The sequence below is a fragment of the Syngnathus leptorhynchus genome, chromosome 4, assembly GCF_054491065.1.
Source record: "Syngnathus leptorhynchus isolate UIUO chromosome 4, UIUO_Slep, whole genome shotgun sequence".
Classification (NCBI taxonomy): Eukaryota; Metazoa; Chordata; class Actinopteri; order Syngnathiformes; family Syngnathidae; genus Syngnathus; species Syngnathus leptorhynchus.
Window position 1 is genome coordinate 1,523,765 of NC_141198.1, and position 6,000 is coordinate 1,529,764.

Here is a 6,000-nt window from a genome sequence, read left to right on the forward strand (position 1 = left end):
TCCCTGCCTATGGAAGTGTGGAGCTCCAGCACCCTCCCTGCCTATGGAAGTGTGGAGCTCCAGCACCCTCCCTGCCTATGGAAGTGTGGAGCTCCAGCACCCTCCCTGCCTATGGAAGTGTGGAGCTCCAGCACCCTCCCTGCCTATGGAAGTGTGGAGCTCCAGCACCCTCCCTGCCTATGGAAGTGTGGAGCTCCAGCACCCTCCCTGCCTATGGAAGTGTGGAGCTCCAGCACCCTCCCTGCCTATGGAAGTGTGGAGCTCCAGCACCCTCCCTGCCTACGGAAGTGTGGAGCTCCAGCACCCTCCCTGCCTACGGAAGTGTGGAGCTCCAGCACCCTCCGTGCCTATGGAAGTGTGGAGCTCCAGCACTCTCCCTGCCTATGGAAGTGTGGAGCTCCAGCACCCTCCCTGCCTATGGAAGTGTGGAGCTCCAGCACCCTCCGTGCCTATGGAAGTGTGGAGCTCCAGCACTCTCCCTGCCTATGGAAGTGTGGAGCTCCAGCACCCTCCCTGCCTATGGAAGTGTGGAGCTCCAGCACCCTCCCTGCCTATGGAAGTGTGGAGCTCCAGCACCCTCCCTGCCTATGGAAGTGTGGAGCTCCAGCACCCTCCCTGCCTATGGAAGTGTGGAGCTCCAGCACCCTCCCTGCCTATGGAAGTGTGGAGCTCCAGCACCCTCCGTGCCTATGGAAGTGTGGAGCTCCAGCACCCTCCCTGCCTACGGAAGTGTGGAGCTCCAGCACCCTCCCTGCCTACGGAAGTGTGGAGTTCCAGCACCCTCCGTGCCTATGGAAGTGTGGAGCTCCAGCACTCTCCCTGCCTATGGAAGTGTGGAGCTCCAGCACCCTCCCTGCCTATGGAAGTGTGGAGCTCCAGCACCCTCCCTGCCTATGGAAGTGTGGAGCTCCAGCACCCTCCCTGCCTATGGAAGTGTGGAGCTCCAGCACCCTCCCTGCCTATGGAAGTGTGGAGCTCCAGCACCCTCCCTGCCTATGGAAGTGTGGAGCTCCAGCACCCTCCCTGCCTATGGAAGTGTGGAGCTCCAGCACCCTCCCTGCCTATGGAAGTGTGGAGCTCCAGCACCCTCCGTGCCTATGGAAGTGTGGAGCTCCAGCACCCTCCCTGCCTATGGAAGTGTGGAGCTCCAGCACCCTCCCTGCCTATGGAAGTGTGGAGCTCCAGCCCCCTCCCTGCCTATGGAAGTGTGGAGCTCCAGCACCCTCCCTGCCTATGGAAGTGTGGAGCTCCAGCACCCTCCGTGCCTATGGAAGTGTGGAGCTCCAGCACCCTCCGTGCCTATGGAAGTGTGGAGCTCCAGCACCCTCCGTGCCTATGGAAGTGTGGAGCTCCAGCACCCTCCGTGCCTAGGGAAGTGTGGAGCTCCAGCACCCTCCGTGCCTATGGAAGAGCCACCTCCGCGGGCATGCTGCTCAACCACGCCGGCCCAGAGTTCCAGCCGCTCGGCTACACTCTCTCACAAGCCCCGCCTGGAGCTCCCCAGCCCGCCCCTGGTACCTCAACTACCGAGGCCAGCCGCTCGACCAGGCCGGCCCAGAGTTCCAGCCGCTCGGCTTCACTCTCTCACAAGCCCCGCCTGGAGCTCCCCAGCCCGCCCCTGGTACCTCAACTACCGAGGCCAGCCGCTCGACCACGCCGGCGCAGAGTTCCAGCCGCTCGGATAAGCTCTGCCACTCTCCCGCTAAGCAGCCACCGGTAACGGGGAAATGTCGCCGCCTTGTGGACACGCCCTTGTAAATGAATGGGCTTTCGCACTTAGTGCAATTTTCGCCAGCTCCGTGGCTGCAAGTATGGAGCTATGGAGCCACCAGCCAGGCTGGAGCTCTGGAGCTATGGAAGTATGGAGCTATGGATCTATGGAAGTATGGAGTTATGGAGCTCTGGAGCTATGGAGCTATGGAGCTATGGAGCTATGGAGCTATGGAGCTATGGAAGTCTGGAGCTATGGAAGTATGGAGCTATAGAGCTATGGAAGTATGGAGCTCTGGAGCTATGGAGCTATGGAGCCACCAGCCAGCACCCTCCGTGGCTCAACCACGCCGGCCCAGAGTTCCAGCCGCTCGGCTTCACTCTCTCACAAGCCCCGCCTGGAGCTCCCCAGCCCGCCCCTGGTACCTCAACTACCGAGGCCAGCCGCTCGACCAGGCCGGCCGAGAGTTCCAGCCGCTCGGCTTCACTCTCTCACAAGACCCGCCTGGAGCTCCCTGCCCCACCCCTGGTACCTCAACTACCGAGGCCAGCCGCTCGACCACGCCGGCGCAGAGTTCCAGCCGCTCGGATGAGCTCTGCCACTCTCCCGCCGCGCAGCCACCGGTAACGGGGAAATGTCGCCGCCTTGTGGACACGCCGTTGTAAATGAATGGGCTTTCGCACTTAGTGCAATTTTCGCCAACTCTCTGACTTAGAGCTATGGAAGTATGGAGCTATGGAGCCACCAGCCACCCAGGCTGGAGCTATGGAGCTCTGGAGGTATGGAGCTCTGGTGCTATGGAAGTATGGAGCTCTGGTGCCATGGAAGTATGGAGCTATGGAGCTATGGAAGTATGGAGCTATGGAGCTATGGAGCTCTGGAGCTATGGAGCCCTGGAGCTATGGAGCCCTGGTGCTATGGAGCTATGGAGCTCTGGAGGTATGGAGCTATGGAGCCCTGGAGCTCTGGAAGTATGGAGCTATGGTGCTATGGAGCTCTGAAGCCATGGAGCTCTGGTGCTATGGAGCTCTGGAGCTCTGGAGGTATGGAGCTCTGGAGGTATGGAGCTCTGGAGGTATGGAGCTATGGAGCCCTGGAGCTCTGGAGGTATGGAGCTATGGTGCTATGGAGCTCTGAAGCCATGGAGCTATGGAGCTCTGGAGGTATGGAGCTATGGAGGTATGGAGCTCTGGTGCTATGGAGCTATGGAGCTCTGGTGCTATGGAGCTCTGGAGCTCTGGAGGTATGGAGCTCTGGAGGTATGGAGCTCTGGTGCTATGGAGCTATGGAGCTCTGGTGCTATGGAGCTATGGAGCTATGGAAGTATGGAGCTATGGAGCTCTGGAAGTATGGAGCTATGGAGCTCTGGAGGTATGGAGCTATGGAGCCCTGGAGCCCTGGAGCTATGGAGCCCTGGAGCTATGGAGCCCTGGAGCCCTGGAGCTATGGAGCCCTGGAGCTATGGAGCTATGGAGCTCTGGTGCTATGGAGCTATGGAGCTCTGGTGCTATGGAGCTATGGAGCTCTGGTGCTATGGAGCTATGGAGCTCTGGTGCTATGGAGCTATGGAGCTCTGGTGCTATGGAGCTATGGAGCTGGTGCTATGGAGCTATGGAGCTCTGGTGCTATGGAGCTATGGAGCTATGGAGCCACCAGCCAGCACCCTCCGTGGCTGGATCAATGGAAGTGTTTTAGGTACCAGGCAGCCAAAGGGCCGGGGCCTCACGCTCGACCACGCCGGCGCAGAGTTCCAGCCGCTCGGATGAGCTCTGTCACTCACCCGCCGCGCAGCCACCGGTAACGGGGAAATGTCGCCGCCTGGCGGACACGCCGTTGTAAATGAATGGGCTTTCGCACTTAGTGCAATTTTAGCCAACTCTCTGACTGGAGCTATGGAAGTATGGAGCTATGGAGCCACCAGCCACCCAGGCTGGAGGTATGGAGCTCTGGAGGTATGGAGCTCTGGTGCTATGGAAGTATGGAGCTATGGAGCTATGGAGCTCTGGTGCTATGGAGCTATGGAGCTCTGGTGCTATGGAGCTATGGAGCTCTGGTGCTATGGAGCTATGGAGCTCTGGTGCTATGGAGCTATGGAGCTCTGGTGCTATGGAGCTATGGAGCTCTGGTGCTATGGAGCTATGGAGCTCTGGTGCTATGGAGCTATGGAGCTCTGGTGCTATGGAGCTATGGAGCTCTGGTGCTATGGAGCTATGGAGCTCTGGTGCTATGGAGCTATGGAGCTCTGGTGCTATGGAGCTATGGAGCTCTGGTGCTATGGAGCTATGGAGCTCTGGTGCTATGGAGCTATGGAGGTATGGAGCCACCAGCCAGCACCCTCCGTGGCTGGATCAATGGAAGTGTTTTAGGTACCAGGCAGCCAAAGGGCCGGGGCCTCACGCTCGACCACGCCGGCGCAGAGTTCCAGCCGCTCGGATGAGCTCTGTCACTCACCCGCCGCGCAGCCACCGGTAACGGGGAAATGTCGCCGCCTGGCGGACACGCCGTTGTAAATGAATGGGCTTTCGCACTTAGTGCAATTTTAGCCAACTCTCTGACTGGAGCTATGGAAGTATGGAGCTATGGAGCCACCAGCCACCCAGGCTGGAGCTATGGAGCTCTGGAGGTATGGAGCTCTGGTACTATGGAAGTATGGAGCTCTGGTGCCATGGAAGTATGGAGCTATGGAGCTATGGAGCTCTGGAAGTATGGAGCTATGGAGCTCTGGAGGTATGGAGCTATGGAGCCCTGGAGCCCTGGAGCTATGGAGCTCTGGTGCTATGGAGCTCTGGTGCTATGGAGCTCTGGTGCTATGGAGCTATGGAGCTCTGGTGCTATGGAGCTATGGAGCTCTGGTGCTATGGAGCTATGGAGCTCTGGTGCTATGGAGCTCTGGTGCTATGGAGCTATGGAGCTCTGGTGCTATGGAGCTCTGGAGCTCTGGAGGTATGGAGCTATGGAGGTATGGAGCCACCAGCCAGCACCCTCCGTGGCTGGATCAATGGAAGTGTTTTAGGTACCAGGCAGCCAAAGGGCCGAGGCCTCACGCTCGACCACGCCGGCGCAGAGTTCCAGCCGCTCGGATAAGCTCTGTCACTCACCCGCCGCGCAGCCACCGGTAACGGGGAAATGTCGCCGCCTGGCGGACACGCCGTTGTAAATGAATGGGCTTTCGCACTTAGTGCAATTTTAGCCAACTCCGTGGCTGCAAGTATGGAAGTATGGAGCTATGGAGCCACCAGCCAGCACCCTCCGCGGCTGGAGCTATGGAAGTATGGAGCTATGGAGCTATGGAAGTATGGAGCTATGGAAGTCTGGAGCTATGGAGCTCTGGGGCTATGGAAGTATGGAGCTCCGGGGCTATGGAAGTATGGAGCTATGGAAGTCTGGAGCTATGGAGCTCTGGGGCTATGGAAGTATGGAGCTCCGGGGCTATGGAAGTATGGAGCTATGGAGCTCCGGGGCTATGGAGCTATGGAGCTATGGAGCTCTGGGGCTATGGAAGTATGGAGCTCCGGGGCTATGGAAGTATGGAGCTATGGAGCTCCGGGGCTATGGAGCTATGGAGCTCCGGGGCTATGGAGCTCCGGGGCTATGGAGCTCCGGGGCTATGGAGCTATGGAGCTCCGGGGCTATGGAGCTCCGGGGCTATGGAGCTCCGGGGCTATGGAGCTATGGAACTATGGATCTCTGGAGCTCTGGAGCTATGGAAGTATGGATGATCCAGCACCCTCCGTGGCTGACCGCTGGTGCTCGGGGCCGGTGAACTCGGCACCCGCCGGAGGCGGGTGCCTCGGTGACCGCTGTCGCTTGGGGCCAGTGAACTCGGCACCCGCCTTCGGCGGGTGCCTCGGTGACCGGTTGTCGCTTGGGGCCGGTGAACTCGGCACCCGCCTTCGGCGGGTGCCTCGGTGACCGGTTGTCGCTTGGGGCCGGTGAACTCGGCACCCGCCTTCGGCGGGTGCCTCGGTGACCGGTTGTCGCTTGGGGCTGGTGAACTCGGCACCCGCCTTCGGCGGGTGCCTCGGTGACCGGTTGTCGCTTGGGGCCGGTGAACTCGGCACCCGCCTTCGGCGGGTGCCTCGGTGACCGGTTGTCGCTTGGGGCCGGTGAACTCGGCACCCGCCTTCGGCGGGTGCCTCGGTGGCGGTCGGGGTTGGTGCTTGGGGACCGGCTTCGCTTCTGGAAGTCTGGGGGAGGCGGTCTGGTGGTGGTGGCCGACGTTGATGGTGGTGGGGCGGGAAGAAGAAGGTTATAGTCCCCAGCCCGCCGCATAGGAAAATTTTAGGTAC